Source organism: Pseudophryne corroboree, chromosome 3 (assembly GCF_028390025.1).
Source record: "Pseudophryne corroboree isolate aPseCor3 chromosome 3, aPseCor3.hap2, whole genome shotgun sequence".
Lineage (NCBI taxonomy): Eukaryota > Metazoa > Chordata > Amphibia > Anura > Myobatrachidae > Pseudophryne > Pseudophryne corroboree.
In genome coordinates, this window is record NC_086446.1 from 181,560,907 (window position 1) to 181,577,654 (window position 16,748).

Here is a 16,748-nt window from a genome sequence, read left to right on the forward strand (position 1 = left end):
ACATTGCGGCAGCCAGTCCCCCTTTTTACACATTGCGGCAGACAGCGTCCCCTTTTTTACACATTACAGCAGACAGCGTCCCCTTTTTTAACATTACGGCAGACAGCGTCCCCTTTTTACACATTACAGCAGACAGCGTCCCCGTTTTTACACATTACGGCAGACGGTGTCCCCCTTTATACACATTGCGGCTGCCAGTCCCCCTTTTTACACATTACGGCAGCCAGTCCCCCTTTTTACACATTGCGGCAGCCAGTCCCCATTTTTACACATTGCGGCAGCCAGTCCCCCTTTTCTCTGACGTCCTAAGTGGATGCTGGGGACTCCGTCAGGACCATGGGGAATAGCGGCTCCGCAGGAGACAGGGCACAAAAATAAAGCTTTAGGATCAGGTGGTGTGCACTGGCTCCTCCCCCTATGACCCTCCTCCAAGCCCCAGTTAGGTTTTTGTGCCCGTCCGAGCAGGGTGCAATCTAGGTGGCTCTCTTAAGGAGCTGCTTAGAAAAAGTTTTTAGGTTTTTTATGTTCAGTGAGTCCTGCTGGCAACAGGCTCACTGCATCGAGGGACTTAGGGGAGAGAAGTTCAACTCACCTGCGTGCAGGATGGATTGGCTTCTTAGGCTACTGGACACCATTAGCTCCAGAGGGAGTCGGAACACAGGTCTCACCCTGGGGTTCGTCCCGGAGCCGCGCCGCCGACCCCCCTTGCAGATGCTGAAGATTGAAGGTCCAGAAACCGGCGGCAGAAGGCTTTTCAGTCTTCATGAAGGTAGCGCACAGCACTGCAGCTGTGCGCCATTGTTGTCACACACTTCACACCATAGGTCACGGAGGGTGCAGGGCGCTGCTGGGGGCGCCCTGGGCAGCAATGTATAATACCTTTTATGGCTAAAAAATACATCACATATAGCCCTTGAGGCTATATGGATGTATTAAACCCATGCCAGATATCTCAAACTCCGGGAGAAAAGCCCGCCGGAATAGGGGGCGGGGCTTATTCTCCTCAGCACACAGCGCCATTTTCCTGCTCAGCTCCGCTGTGAGGAAGGCTCCCAGGACTCTCCCCTGCACTGCACTACAGAAACAGGGTAAAACAGAGAGGGGGGGCACTTTTTTTGGCGATATTTTATATATTTAAGCTGCTATAAGGATACAACACTTATATAAGGTTGTTCCCATATATATTATAGCGCTTGGGTGTGTGCTGGCAAACTCTCCCTCTGTCTCCCCAAAGGGCTAGTGGGGTCCTGTCTTCGATAAGAGCATTCCCTGTGTGTCTGCTGTGTGTCGGTACGTGTGTGTCGACATGTATGAGGACGATGTTGGTGTGGAGGCAGAGCAATTGCAGATAATGGTGATGTCACCCCCCAGGGAGTCGACACCGGAATGGATGGCTTTGTTTATGGAATTACGTGATAATGTCAGCACATTACAAAAATCAGTTGACGACATGAGACGGCCGGAAAACCAGTTGGTACCTGCCCAGGCGTCTCAGACACCGTCAGGGGCTGTAAAACGCCCTTTACCTCAGTCGGTCGACACAGACCCAGACACGGACACTGAATCTAGTGTCGACGGTGAAGAAACAAACGTATTTTCAAGTAGGGCCACACGTTATATGATCACGGCAATGAAGGAGGCTTTGCATATCTCTGATACTGCAAGTACCACAAAAAGGGGTATTATGTGGGGGGTAAAAAAAAAACTACCTGTAGTTTTTCCTGAATCAGAGGAATTGAATGATGTATGTGATGAAGCGTGGGTTAACCCAGATAGAAAAGTGCTAATTTCAAAAAAGTTATTGGCATTATACCCTTTCCCGCCAGAGGTTAGGGCGCGCTGGGAAACACCCCCTAGGGTGGATAAGGCGCTCACACGCTTATCAAAACAAGTGGCGTTACCGTCTCCTGATACGGCCGCCCTCAAGGATCCAGCTGATAGGAGGCTGGAAACTACCCTAAAAAGTATATACACACATACTGGTGTTATACTGCGACCAGTCATCGCCTCAGCCTGGATGTGCAGTGCTGGGGTGGTCTGGTCGGATTCCCTGACTGAAAATATTGATACCCTGGATAGGGACAGTATTTTATTGACTATAGAGCAATTAAAGGATGCTTTTCTTTATATGCGAGATGCTCAGAGGGATATTTGCACTCTGGCATCGAGAGTAAATGCGATGTCCATATCTGCCAGAAGAAGTTTATGGACGCGACAGTGGTCAGGTGATGCGGATTCTAAACGACATATGGAAGTATTGCCGTATAAAGGGGAGGAATTATTTGGCGTCGGTCTATCGGATCTGGTGGCCACGGCAACTGCCGGAAAATCCACCTTTTTACCTCAGACCCCCTCCCAACAGAAAAAGACACCGTCTTTTCAGCCGCAGTCCTTTCGGTCCTATAAGAACAAGCGGGCAAAAGGACAGTCATATCTGCCCCGGGGCAGAGGAAGGGGTAAGAGAGGACAGCAAGCAGCCCCTGCCCAGGAACAGAAGCCCTCCCAGGGTTCTGCAAAGCCCTCAGCATGACGCTGGGGCTTTACAAGCGGACTCAGGAGCGGTGGGGGGTCGACTCAAGAATTTCAGCGCACAGTGGGCTTGCTCTCAGGTGGACCCCTGGATCCTGCAGGTAGTATCTCAGGGTTACAGGTTGGAATTCGAGAAGTCTCCCCCTCGCCGGTTCCTAAAGTCTGCTTTGCCAACGTCTCCCTCAGACAGGGCGACGGTATTGGAAGCCATTCACAAGCTGTTTTCTCAGCAGGTGATAGTCAAGGTACCCCTCCTACAACAAGGAAAAGGGTATTACTCCACGCTATTTGTGGTACCGAAGCCGGACGGCTCGGTAAGACCTATTCTAAATCTGAAATCTTTGAACCTGTACATACAGAAATTCAAATTCAAGATGGAGTCACTCAGAGCAGTGATAGCGAATCTGGAAGAAGGGGACTTTATGGTGTCCCTGGACATAAAGGATGCTTACCTGCATGTCCCAATTTGCCCTTCACATCAAGGGTACCTCAGGTTCGTGGTGCAAAACTGTCATTATCAGTTTCAGACGCTGCCGTTTGGATTGTCCACGGCACCTCGGGTCTTTACCAAGGTAATGGCCGAAATGATGATTCTTCTTCGAAGAAGAGGCGTATTAATTATCCCTTACTTGGACGATCTCCTGATAAGGGCAAGGTCCAGAGAACAGCTGGAGGACGGAGTAGCACTAACCCAATTAGTGCTGCAACAACACGGGTGGATTCTGAATTTTCCAAAATCTCAGTTGACACCGACAACACGTCTGCTGTTCCTGGGAATGATTCTGGACACGGTTCAGAAAAAGGTGTTTCTTCCGGAGGAGAAAGCCAAGGAGTTATCCAAACTTGTCAGGAACCTCCTAAAACCAGGAAAAGTGTCTGTGCATCAATGCACAAGAGTCCTGGGAAAGATGGTGGCTTCTTACGAAGCGATTCCATTCGGCAGATTCCACGCACGAACTTTTCAGTGGGATCTGTTGGACAAATGGTCCGGATCGCATCTGCAGATGCACCAGCGGATAACCTTATCACCACGGACAAGGGTGTCTCTTCTGTGGTGGTTGCAGAGTGCTCATCTGTTAGAGGGCCGCAGATTCGGCATACAGGACTGGGTCCTGGTGACCACGGATGCCAGTCTGAGAGGCTGGGGAGCGGTCACACAGGGAAAAAACTTCCAGGGAGTATGGTCAAGCCTGGAGATGTCTTTTCACATAAATATACTGGAGCTAAGAGCGATTTACAATGCTCTAAGTCTGGCAAAACCCCTGCTTCAGGGTCAGCCGGTGTTGATCCAGTCGGACAACATCACGGCAGTCGCCCACGTAAACAGACAGGGCGGCACAAGAAGCAGGACAGCAATGGCAGAAGCTGCAAGGATTCTTCGCTGGGCGGAAGATCATGTGATAGCACTGTCAGCAGTGTTCATTCCGGGAGTGGACAACTGGGAAGCAGACTTCCTCAGCAGACACGATTTACACCCGGGAGAGTGGGGACTTCATCCAGAAGTCTTCCACATGATTGTGAACCGTTGGGAAAAACCAAAGGTGGATATGATGGCGTCCCGCCTCAACAAAAAACTGGACAGGTATTGCGCCAGGTCAAGAGACCCTCAGGCAATAGCTGTGGACGCTCTGGTAACACCGTGGGTGTTCCAGTCAGTGTATGTGTTCCCTCCTCTGCCTCTCATACCAAAAGTACTGAGAATTATACGGCAAAGGGGAGTAAGAACGATACTCGTGGCTCCGGATTGGCCAAGAAGAACTTGGTACCCGGAACTTCAAGAGATGCTCACGGAGGATCCGTGGCCTCTACCTCTAAGACGGGACCTGCTTCAGCAGGGACCGTGTCTATTCCAAGACTTACCGCGGCTGCATTTGACGGCATGGCGGTTGAACGCCGAATTCTAAGGGAAAAAGGCATTCCGGAAGAGGTCATTCCTACACTGGTAAAAGCCAGGAAGGAGGTGACTGCACAACATTATCACCGCATTTGGAGAAAATATGTTGCGTGGTGTGAGGCCAGGAAGGCCCCCACGGAGGAATTTCAACTGGGTCGATTCCTACATTTCCTGCAAACAGGATTGTCTATGGGCCTCAAATTGGGGTCCATTAAGGTTCAAATTTCGGCCCTGTCGATTTTCTTCCAGAAAGAATTGGCTTCAGTTCCTGAAGTCCAGACTTTTGTAAAAGGAGTACTACATATACAGCCCCCGTTTGTGCCCCCAGTGGCACCGTGGGATCTTAATGTAGTTTTGGATTTTCTCAAATCCCATTGGTTTGAGCCACTCAAATCGGTGGAGTTGAAATATCTTACATGGAAAGTAACCATGCTACTGGCCCTGGCTTCAGCCAGGAGAGTATCAGAATTAGCGGCTTTATCATATAAGAGCCCATATCTGATTTTCCATTCGGACAGGGCAGAACTGCGGACGCGTCCTCATTTTCTGCCTAAGGTGGTGTCAGCGTTTCACCTGAACCAGCCTATTGTGGTGCCTGCGGCTACTAACGATTTGGAGGATTCCAAGTTGTTGGACGTGGTCCGGGCATTGAAAATATATATTTCAAGAACGGCTGGAGTCAGAAAGTCTGACTCGCTGTTTATATTGTATGCACCCAACAAGCTGGGTGCTCCTGCTTCTAAGCAGACGATTGCTCGTTGGATTTGTAGCACAATTCAACTTGCACATTCTGTGGCAGGCTTGCCACAACCAAAATCTGTCAAGGCCCATTCCACAAGGAAAGTGGGCTCATCCTGGGCGGCTGCCCGGGGGGTCTCGGCATTACAACTCTGCCGAGCAGCTACGTGGTCGGGGGAGAACACGTTTGTAAAATTCTACAAATTTGATACCCTGGCTAAAGAGGACCTGGAGTTCTCTCATTCGGTGCTGCAGAGTCATCCGCACTCTCCCGCCCGTTTGGGAGCTTTGGTATAATCCCCATGGTCCTGACGGAGTCCCCAGCATCCACTTAGGACGTCAGAGAAAATAAGATTTTACTTACCGATAAATCTATTTCTCGTAGTCCGTAGTGGATGCTGGGCGCCCATCCCAAGTGCGGATTGTCTGCAATACTTGTACATAGTTATTGTTACAAAAAAATCGGGTTGTTATTGTTGTGAGCCGTCTGTTCAGAGGCTCCTACGTTTGTCATACTGTTAACTGGGTTCAGATCACAGGTTGTACGGTGTGATTGGTGTGGCTGGTATGAGTCTTACCCGGGATTCAATATCCTTCCTTATTGTGTACGCTCGTCCGGGCACAGTATCCTAACTGAGGCTTGGAGGAGGGTCATAGGGGGAGGAGCCAGTGCACACCACCTGATCCTAAAGCTTTATTTTTGTGCCCTGTCTCCTGCGGAGCCGCTATTCCCCATGGTCCTGACGGAGTCCCCAGCATCCACTACGGACTACGAGAAATAGATTTATCGGTAAGTAAAATCTTATTTTTACACAGTGCGGCAGCCAGGCCCCCTTTTTACACATTGCGGCAGCCAGGCCCCCTTTTTACACATTGCGGCAGCCAGGCCCCCTTTTTACACATTGCGGCAGCCAGTCCCCCTTTTAACACAATGCGGCAGCCAGTCCCCCTTTTTACACATTGCGGCAGCCAGTCCCCCTTTTTACACATTATGGCAGACGGTGTCCCCCTGAGAGAGAGAGAGAGAGAGAGAAAGAGAGATACATACTTACCATCTCCCCGCTGACAGGCTCCTCGTGCAGCTCCCTCGGTGCAGGCAGGAGAGATGGAGGAGGAGGGAGGGGGACTGGAGCCACAGCAGCGCTATTTCATTGGTAGTAAGCGCCGCTGCAGCATCCCCCTCTCCTTCCGTATTGGCTGCCCGGCGCTGCTGTGGATGCTGGGATGGAGGAACCGCCTCTCTCCTCCTCCTTCTAACCTGCCCGGCGCTGTAGCTCTCCTCCACAGCGCGGCGGCGGCGCAGACTTCAGAGGCATGTAATGAGTCAATTTGACTCATTACATGCCGCTGGCCGTGCGCCCTTAGGGCAACTTAGGGCAACTGCGCTGTGTGCCAAGCCCACTTGGCACACACGTAGTTACGGCCCTGGCAGATATATTAAGCCTGGAGAAGTGAAAAAGCAGTGATAAGTGCAAGGTAGTAATGCCCCAGCCAATCATCTCCAGTATGTAAATTGACAGGAGCTGACTGGCTGGTGCCTTATCACCTTTCACTTATACTGCTTTATTAATTCTCCAGGCTTAATACATCTGCTTGTTGGGGACTTATGCATGTGTTGAAAAGTACCTGTAAAGATCTATCATACATGAGATACATAAGCTGGGGGCACTATTGTGTGGCATAATATAAACTATAGGCCTACTGCGCCGCTTACTGTGTGTGCCTCTCTATATTATCCCTCTCTAGATTTCCCTGGGTGCACACACCTATGGATGATTTGTACTTGGTTACAATTCTTGTTGCTCACTACTTACTTAACTGATCCTGAGGTAATTATGTGTAAAAGCTTGTGGTAAATACTGGACCCGTTAAATATCTGAGGGGTCTATTCATGAAGCAGTGAGAAGTGAGACTGTGGAGAAGCTGCCCGTGCCAACCAGTCACCATTGATGTAACATTTAGAATTTGCATACTTTAAAAATATACAGAGCAGCTAATTGGTTGCCATGGCCAACTTCTCCACACTTTTCACTGTTTCATGAATAGACCCCTTAGTCATTAAAAATTTGACACTCGAGGATACATATTAGGTAAGGCATGAGCTGCAGTTAGATGTGTACCCCTCTGCATGTTAGTAAAGAAGCTGGGCACCATTAGTATTTGGGCATCTATCGGAGCAATTCAATTGTTGCTCCGATCAGACGCCCATTAGCTGCGGCAGACATTATTTCTCACAGCCTCAGGAGGAATTTAGATGCCCAAACAAGAATTTCATACGGCGCTTTCAGGTGCGTTAAATACTGTACTAATGGGTGCCAAAATGGAAAAACAATAGAATTGCTCCATCGGGCACCAATTCATATACATGCCCAGCAGGAGCTGCCCTGCACAACTGAACCACCCACATGGGTATTTAATATTCTGTGGGGGCGATTATTTTTTTTTTTTGAGGGGGGGACCCAAAGTAATGAGCAATTCAGTTGGGCGCCCATTACTACTGACGTGTCCAAAAGCATCGGGTATAGTCACACAAAGTGGCTTAACCTGACTAAAATACTGCCCGCAATGAAAAAAGTCCTGTTTGGGACACTTTTCTAGAGATGTGCGGCGGGCACTTTTCGTGTTTTGTGTTTTGGTTCTAATTCCATTTTCGTGTTTTGGTTTTGGCTTGGTTTTGCCAAAACCACCCTTTTGTGTTTTGGTTTTGGTTTTGGATCTGGATGATTTTTGAAAAAACCCAAAAACAGCTAAAATCACAGAATTTGGGGGCAATTTTGCTCCTACAGTATTATTAACCTCAATAACAATCATTTTGCGGCGGGCACTTTTCGTGTTTTGTGTTTTGGTTGTGGTTCTAATTCCATTTTCGTGTTTTGGTTTTGGCTTGGTTTTGCCAAAACCACCCTTTTGTGTTTTGGTTTTGGATCTGGATGATTTTTGAAAAAAACCATAAAAACAGCTAAAATCACAGAATTTGGGGGCAATTTTGCTCCTACAGTATTATTAACCTCAATAACAATCATTTCCACTCATTTCCAGTCTATTCTGAACACCTCACAGCTCACTGTATTGTTTTTAGGCCTAAAATTTGCATCGAGGTGGCTGTATGACTAAGCTAAGCGACACAAGTGTGCGGCACAAACACCTGGCCCATCTAGGAGTGGCACTGCAGTTACAGAGAGGATGGCACTATTCAAAAACTAGTCCCCAAACAGCACATAATGCAAAGAAGAAAAATAATTGCAATGAGGTAGTTGTATGACTAAGCCAAGCGACACAAACAATTAGGCCCATCTAGGCATGGCACTGCAGTGGCAGACAGGAGGGCAGATAAAAAAAAAAAAAAAGGCCTCAAACAGCACATCATGCAAAGAAGAAAAAGAATTGCAATGAGTTAGTTGTATGACTAAGCCAAGCGACACAAAAAAATGGCCCATCTAGGAGTGGCACTGCAGTGGCAGATATCAAAAAAAGGCCCCTAACAGCACATGATGCAAAGAAGAAAAAAAAGGTGCACTGAGGTTGCTGTATGACTAAGCTAAGCGACACAACCACCTGCCCCATCTAGTATTGTCACACAGTGGCTGAATGTCGAGAGTGGGACGCAATTGTTCGGTCCACTGACAGCATCTCCAGCACGCTCCAGTCACTATTAAAAGAATTCTGCAATTGGTGGACTTTTACGGTAGAACCGCAGGACTAATACAGCAGTACCCCTGGACTCATACGGCAGTGTCACACAGGATGGCACATTTCAAAAACTAGGCACCAAACAGCACCTCATGCAAAGATGTCGAAGTGGTGCAATGAGGTAGCTGTATAACTAAGCCAAGTGACACAAACAATTCCCACTGGAATTATACGTCCAAATCACTGGAATTATACGTCCAAATCGCTGGAATTAATTGGAAAGATTACTGTAATTAATAATTATAAATCACTGAAATTAATTGACAAAATCACTGTAATTATACAGTACGTCCAAATCACTTTAATTAAATGGCAAGATCACTGTAATTAATAATTATAAATGAATGGAATTAATTGGCAAGATCACTGTAATTAATAATTATAAATCACTGAAATTAATTGGCAAAATCACTGTAATTATACGTCCAAATCACTGGAATTAAATGTCAAAATCTCGCTATCGCCTGCCTAGTGAAGTGGAATCTAGATGGGATTTGGTACCGAGGACACAATACCTCCATCAATTGTCTAAATCCCACTGCATTAATGGCGGATACCGGGCGCACGTCTAACACCAACATAAGTGTCAAGGCCTCAGTTATGTGAAGCTGAACCACTAGTCATGAACATAGGCCAGGGCCTCAGCCATTCCTTGCCTTGTCGTAAATGGCATATTGGCAAGTTTACATTTCTCCTCAGACCATTTCAATTTCTTTTTTGGCTTTTTGGCTTTTTTGGATTTTACATGCCCTCTACTATCACATTGGGCATCGGCCATGGCAGACGACGTTGATGGCATTTCATCGTCTATGTCATGGCTAGTGGCAGCAGCTTCAGCACTAGAAGGAAGTGGTTCTCGATCTTTCCCTATTTTGTATTCCAAATTTTTGTTCTTCATTATTTTTTTTGAGTTATATAACACAATATGCGGCACAGTAATGACTGATGGCCAAGACACTACCACTGGTCTGATGCAGCACAACACAACAATACTGTAAGGGACTTGTGGTTGTTGTTATTATTATTATACGGCAGCAGTGGACATATAGCAGGAGCGTATATCGTCACTGGAATTACTGATGACACAGGACACTACCACTGGTCTGAGGCAGCACAATACGTTGTTGTTATAATTAGTATACTGCAGCAGTGGACATATAGCAGCAGCGTATATCGTCACTGGAATTACTGATGACACAGGACACTACCACTGGTCTGATGCAGCCCAACAGGTTGTTATAATTGTTATACTGCAGCAGTGGACATATAGCAGCAGCGTATATCGTCACTGGAATTACTGATGACACAGGACAATACCATTGGTCTGATGCAGCCCAACAGGTTGTTATAATTGTTATACTGCAGCAGTGGACATATAGCAGCAGCGTATATCGTCAATGGAATAACTGATGACACAGGACACTACCACTGGTCTGATGCAGCTTAACAGGGTTTTATAATTGTTATACTGCAGCAGTGGATATATAGCAGCAGCGTATATCGTCACTGGAATTACTGATGACACACGACACTACCACTGGTCTGATGCAGCCCAACAGGTTGTTATAATTGTTATACTGCAGCAGTGGACATATAGCCAGGGCCGGTCCTATAATTACGCACATTACGCAGACGAGTAAGGCGCCATACATAGAGGGCGCTCACTCAGTCTGCAGTGCTAGCAGCGCTCAGCACAGCCCAGTATATTACTCGCTGTGTCTGTGCTGCTGCGGCTGCCTGCCCGGCGAACGCGGATCCTCCTCCCTGTGTCCCTGTGTGCATATCTATAATGAGCGGCGGGACATCATGATGTCACGCCGCACATTACAACACGCGCAACCTGTGCGCTTGGGCAGGACGCCCGCCGCTGCCAGCCGCCGCACCATTGCCGCCACGAGTCACTCACTGTCATTGTCATAGTGGAGTGGAGCATGCTGTGCTGCCTGTTTGCCTGACCGCGTCCGCCGCCGGAGACATCTTTGAGCGGGTCCCTCCAGTGCACAGGCCGCACTGTTCGGCTCGCGCTTCCCTGCTGGCTGCCGCTGCCCGGGCCTGGCTGACGGAGTGAGGAGGTAGAGACTGAAGTCAGTCTCACTCAGTGTGCAGAGAGTTGTTATCCTGATTCCTGGGCTGGCAGGCTCAGCGCAGGGCCGGCCCTATATAAATATTAATATATAATAAATATATTCAGTTGCATATATAATATATTATATATATATATTCACTGCTCAAAAAAATAAACTAAAATAACACATCCTAGATCTGAATGAATTAAATATTCTTATTACACCACTGAGCCTCATTTTGACTTGTTTTAAGAACATTACATCAAAGTTGGATCAGCCTGTAGTGTGTTTTTCCACTTTAATTTTGAGGGTGACTCCAAATCCAGACCTCCATGGGTTAATAAATTTGATTTCCATTGATAATTTTTGTGTGATTTTGTTGTCAGCACATTCAACTATGTAAAGAACAAAGGCCCTCATTCCGAGTTGATCGGTCGCAAGGCGATTTTAGCAGAGTTGCTCACGCTAAGCCGCCGCCTACTGGGAGTGTATCTTAGCTTCTTAAAATTGCGACCGATGTATTCGCAATATTGCGATTACAAACTACTTAGCAGTTTCAGAGTAGCTTCAGACTTACTCGGCATCTGCGATCAGTTCAGTGCTTGTCGTTCCTGGTTTGACGTCATAAACACACCCAGCGTTCGCCCAGACACTCCCCCGTTTCTCCGGCCACTCCTGCGTTTTTTCCGGAAACGGTAGCGTTTTTAACCACACGCCCCGAAAACGCCGTGTTTCCGCCCAGTAACACCCATTTCCTGTCAATCACACTACGATCGCCGGAGCGAAGAAAAAGCCGTGAGTAAAAATACTATCTTCATGGTAAAATTACTTGGCGCAGTCGCAGTGCGATTATTGCGCATGCGTACTAAGCGGAATTTCACAGCGATGCGATGAAAATTACAGAGCGAACGACTCGGAATGAGGGCCAAAGTATTTAATAAGAATATTCAATTCATTCAGATCTAGGATGTGTTATTTTAGTGTTCCCTTTATTTTTTTTATTTTTTGTTTTAAAACTCTTTATTTATACCAGGAGAAACAAAGAAATATACAATACAGAATCAATTGCATAATAAAATGTGAAAATCAGTCTCACTCTCCATGGAAATATTTTTCAAATAATTTTGTGCACATTTAGACAAGCATACAAAGATTTTTTTGAGCAGTGTATATATATATATATATATATATATATATATATATTTTCACACATTTCTGCTCACCACCTTGGGAGGCGTTGAGCAGAAATATCAGCGCCTAGTGCATTCATTCCCTAATGGCAGAACAATTGAATTGCTTTGGGTGCCCAAATAACAACTGAAACGCCCACCCATATGTTTCAAAGTGACTTTAACTGGAAATACAATTCCTAGTCTCACGAAGTGGCTAATTTATCAAACAATATTTGCGGATAGCCCAAAGTATCCCCCTGAATGTATGAATGAGGGACTGCAGCAGGCAACTCCGATACCTGCTGCCAACCTTCCATTCCTGCAGGTAGCCGCATCCTCTAAAGGTTTCTATAGGGGGTGCGATGCTGCCAGATTTAACAATATTTGGAACGCAAAGCATTTCCAATTCTGGCCCTTGCAGCTACCGCAATCTACTGTAGCCCGTTGTAGCCTGTGGGATGGGGATCGCAAATGTAGATCCGGAAAGGTTCCCCAAGAACCCTCCGCCAGAAATGTCCGCTGTGCATGCGTGATTACTATGACCTGCATGCGCAGAAGCTCCGGCAGCCCTTAAAGCACATCATTGGGATGGGCTCCTTTGAGTCCCTGCCTGTGCTGGGTGATAAATTCACCCAATGTGATTGCATACTGCAATGCGATCCTGGGCGCAATATCATGCCTAGATCGCATTGCAAATGCATTCATTGATGAATTGGCCCCTATATGTTTTTTTTCTCTTACGTCCTAGGGGATACTGGAAATCCATTTAGTACCATGAGGTATAGACGGGTCCACTAGGAGCCATGGGCACTTTAAGAAATTAATAGTGTGCGCTGGCTCCTCCCTCTATGCCCCTCCTACCAGACTCAGTTTAGAAAATGTGCCCGGAGGAGCCGGTCACGTCTCTGGAAGCTCCTGAAGAGTTTTCTGCATTTATTTTCTGTGTTTGTTTTTTTCAGGCAGGACTGGATGGCACCAGCCTGCATGCTTCGTGGGGCTTAGGGGGGAGAACGGCCCAACCTCTCTCATGGTTAATGGTCCCGTTCCCCACTGACAGGACACTAGCTCCTGAGGGAACTACTCGCAAGCCCCACCACGGCGGGCATACATTCCCGCAGCACCGCGCCACCCCTAACAGAGCCAGAAGAATGAAGAGTGGTGAGTACCAAGCTGGTGTCCCAGTTAGCAGGTCGCCGGCCATTATGGCGACATGAGGGTCCCGCTGTGTACAGACACAGACGCTGAACAGCGGACACAGTACCGAGACTGGCAACATAGCCATAAAAGGATCCTGTGTCCATTTTATGCACAAGACACATACAGCAAAAGAAGTGTGGGAAGACCACGCGCCATTGAAGGGGCGGGGCTTCACTATGAGCGGATCCAGCAGCTCACCAGCACCATTTTCCCTACTACAGTTGACACAGACACTGACTGACAGGGACGCGCAGCTCCTCCAGAGAGACTCCAGATTACCTCAGCGGTACCAGGGGGTCATAGCAGGGGGGGGACGATTGTTAGTGTAGATCTAGGTACTTAGTCTGTGACTCGGCTAAGCTTGGTATTAGCGTTAAGGGCGTGTGTGCTGGTTCCATACTCCCTCTGTGTCTCCCTGGAAGGGCTCTTTGTAGGTTAATTGTGCATTTAACCTTTTCCTGTGTGTGTGTGTGTGTGTGTGTGTGTGTGTGTGTGTGTGTGTGTGTGTGTGTGTGTGTTGTCACTATACAGTATGTCAGGCAAAGAGTGTTTCATGTAAAGCACAGTGTTCCTTTTCCATGGGGTTCACTAGTGTGTACTCAATGTAGTGTCCCTTCCCAGGCTAGTGGGACAGAACCAGCATGGCTGGACTCCATTAGGGGAATGATTTCCACACTCTATACTAAGTTATCTCGGAATGAGAAAGAGACGCAATACTTAAGACAATCTATGACTGAGTTTATGAAAAGAGACTCAGTACCCAAACCAGCGTCTCAGTCCCCTGCCATTTGTCCGCAAAAATGCACTTTGGCCCATATCCTGCAGTCTGACTCAGATGATGAAGGGTCAGCCATGGAGGAGAGTGAGGTGGGGGAGGGTACTCTGTCGCAGGGAATAGAGGCTCTTATAGAAGCTATCAGAGAATTTCTGAATATCCCTGATCAGAGGCGTATCTAGCACGGGGCGAGCAGGGCACATGCCCTGGGCGCCGTGGAAGCCCCAATAGAGGGGGCGCCACCGGCACGGCCCGCTCGCCCCATGCGACAGGGATTCCGCCGGCGCTACCTGCGGCGCTCTCCCTGTCTCCCCGGCTGCTGTGCCTGTCACACTAGACAGGCAGCGGCAGCCAGGAGCCTCCCCTCCTCCCTGCACATTGCGCGATTGCGCGTGCGCGCGACCTCGGAGGTCCGCGCGTCCGCGGTTTGCTGGGTTAAACAGGTGAGCGGACTTTATAGTTTTTAAAGATGTTTATAGTTTTCTGTCGGAAGAGGGGGGGAGGGGGGTGCGGGACAGTGTGTGTGTGTGTTAATTGTGTGGGACAGTGTGAGTGTGTGTTAATTGTATGTGTGTGTGGGACAGTGTGAGTGTGTGTTAATTGTGTGTGTGTGGGACAGTGTGCGTGTGTGTTAATTGTGTGTGTGTGGGACAGTGTGCGTGTGTGTTAATTGTGTGTGTATGTGTGGGACAGTGTGAGTGTGTGTTAATTGTCCCGGCGGTGATTGGCGTCTGCAGTGTGCGCCCCCCCTGTCCTCCTCCTCCGCCGTTGACAGGAGCGTTGTTGTGCGGCTCTTCCCCTACTCCGCTGGCTCCGTCCTCCCGCTGACAGGATCGGCGGTGTGCGGTTCTCCCCCTCCTCCGCCGCCCCCCCCCCCCCTCTCTCTCTCCCCCTCTCTCTCCTCCTGTGGATTGAAGTTTGTAAGTATAATTTTCATCTTTACAGGTGCCCCTATTGGATTCTACTGGACAGGTGGACGTGACCGGCGTGGGATGAAGGTAAGTAATCGGTCTCTCATTTTTCCAGGTACCCCTATTGGATTCTACTGGACAAGTGGACGTGATCGGCGTGGGATGTAGGTAAGTATGTGTGAGTGTGTCAGTGTGTTTTAATAAATTTTTACTGTCACGGTGTGTGAGTTGTGTTTTTATTTGGGTATTTTTTCTGTTGTAGAACTACAGGTACCAGCGGGCCCGTTATTTCCCCGCATGCTGGTACTTGAGGTTCTCCAAGTACCAGCAAGCGGGGGAGGCTTGCTGGGCCTTGTAGTTCCACAACAAAAAACAATATTCTTTTTTCTCTCTAACGTCCTAGTGGATGCTGGGGACTCCGTAAGGACCATGGGGAATAGACAGGCTCCGCAGGAGACTAGGCACTCTAAGAAAGATTTAGTACTACTGGTGTGCACTGGCTCCTCCCTCTATGCCCCTCCTCCAGACCTCAGTTAGAATCTGTGCCCGGACAGAGCTGGGTGCATTTTAGTGAGCTCTCCTGAGCTTGCTTATAAGAAAGTATTTTAGTTAGGTTTTTATTTTCAGAGAGCTTCTGCTGGCAACAGACTCTCTGCTACGTGGGACTGAGGGGAGAGAAGCAAACCTACTAACTGCGGCTAGGTTGCGCTTCTTAGGCTACTGGACACCATTAGCTCCAGAGGGATCGAACACAGGAACCTAACCTTGGTCGTCCGTTCCCGGAGCCGCGCCGCCGTCCCCCTCGCAGAGCCAGAAGACAGAAGCCGGCGGGTTGAAGCAAGAAGGCGTCAAAATCGGCGGCAGAAGACTCCTGTCTTCATATGAGGTAGCGCACAGCACTGCAGCTGTGCGCCATTGCGCCCACACTAACCCACACACTCCGGTCACTGTAGGGTGCAGGGCGCAGGGGGGGGCGCCCTGGGCAGCAATTGATTACCTCCTGGCAAAAAGCAGCATATATACAGCTGGGCACTGTAATATGCATGAGCCCCCGCCATTAATTTTACACAAAATCGCGGGACAGAAGCCCGCCGCTGAGGGGGCGGGGCCTTCTTCCTCAGCACTCACCAGCGCCATTTTCTCTCCACAGCTCTGCTGTGAGGAAGCTCCCCAGGCTCTCCCCTGCAGAAGCACGATAGAGGGGGTGATAAAGAGAGGGGGGGCACATAAATTTGGCGTAAAAACAATATATACAGCAGCTACTGGGTTAACACTAAGTTACTGTGTGATTCCTGGGTCATATAGCGCTGGGGTGTGTGCTGGCATACTCTCTCTCTGTCTCTCCAAAGGGCCTTGTGGGGGAACTGTCTTCAAATAGAGCATCCCCTGTGTGTGTGGTGTGTCGGTACGTGTGTGTCGACATGTCTGAGGTAAAAGGCTCCCCTAAGGAGGAGATAGAGCAAATATGTGAGAGGGTGTCTCCGTCGACAACGCCGACACCTGTTTGGATATGTGTAAGTGCTAAGGTGAATTTATTGCACAAAAGATTAGAGAACAGACAGGGAATCTACCCATGTCTGTCCCTATGGCACAGAGACCTTCAGAGTCTCACAATGCTCACTATCCAAAATAATAAACACTGATATCGACACGGAGTTTGACTCCAGTGTCGACTACGATAATGTAAAGTTACAGCCAAAATGGCAGAAAAGTATTCAATATATGATTATTGTAATAAGATGATTTGCATATCACTGATGACTCATGTCCCTGACA

The 16,748-nt window shown here is 48.3% G+C and overlaps 1 protein-coding gene and 1 long non-coding RNA gene across 3 annotated transcripts in view; one reads left to right on the forward strand and one right to left on the reverse strand.

Annotated features, from left to right (window-relative positions):
* The window catches only part of COMTD1 (catechol-O-methyltransferase domain containing 1), an 83,781-nt gene that overhangs the window by 19,480 nt on the left and 47,553 nt on the right, over positions 1 to 16,748 (reverse strand). The gene's annotated exons all lie outside the window — the stretch shown is intronic.
* Positions 1 to 16,748, forward strand: part of LOC135055067 (uncharacterized) — a 107,347-nt gene that overhangs the window by 810 nt on the left and 89,789 nt on the right. The window lies entirely within an intron of this gene.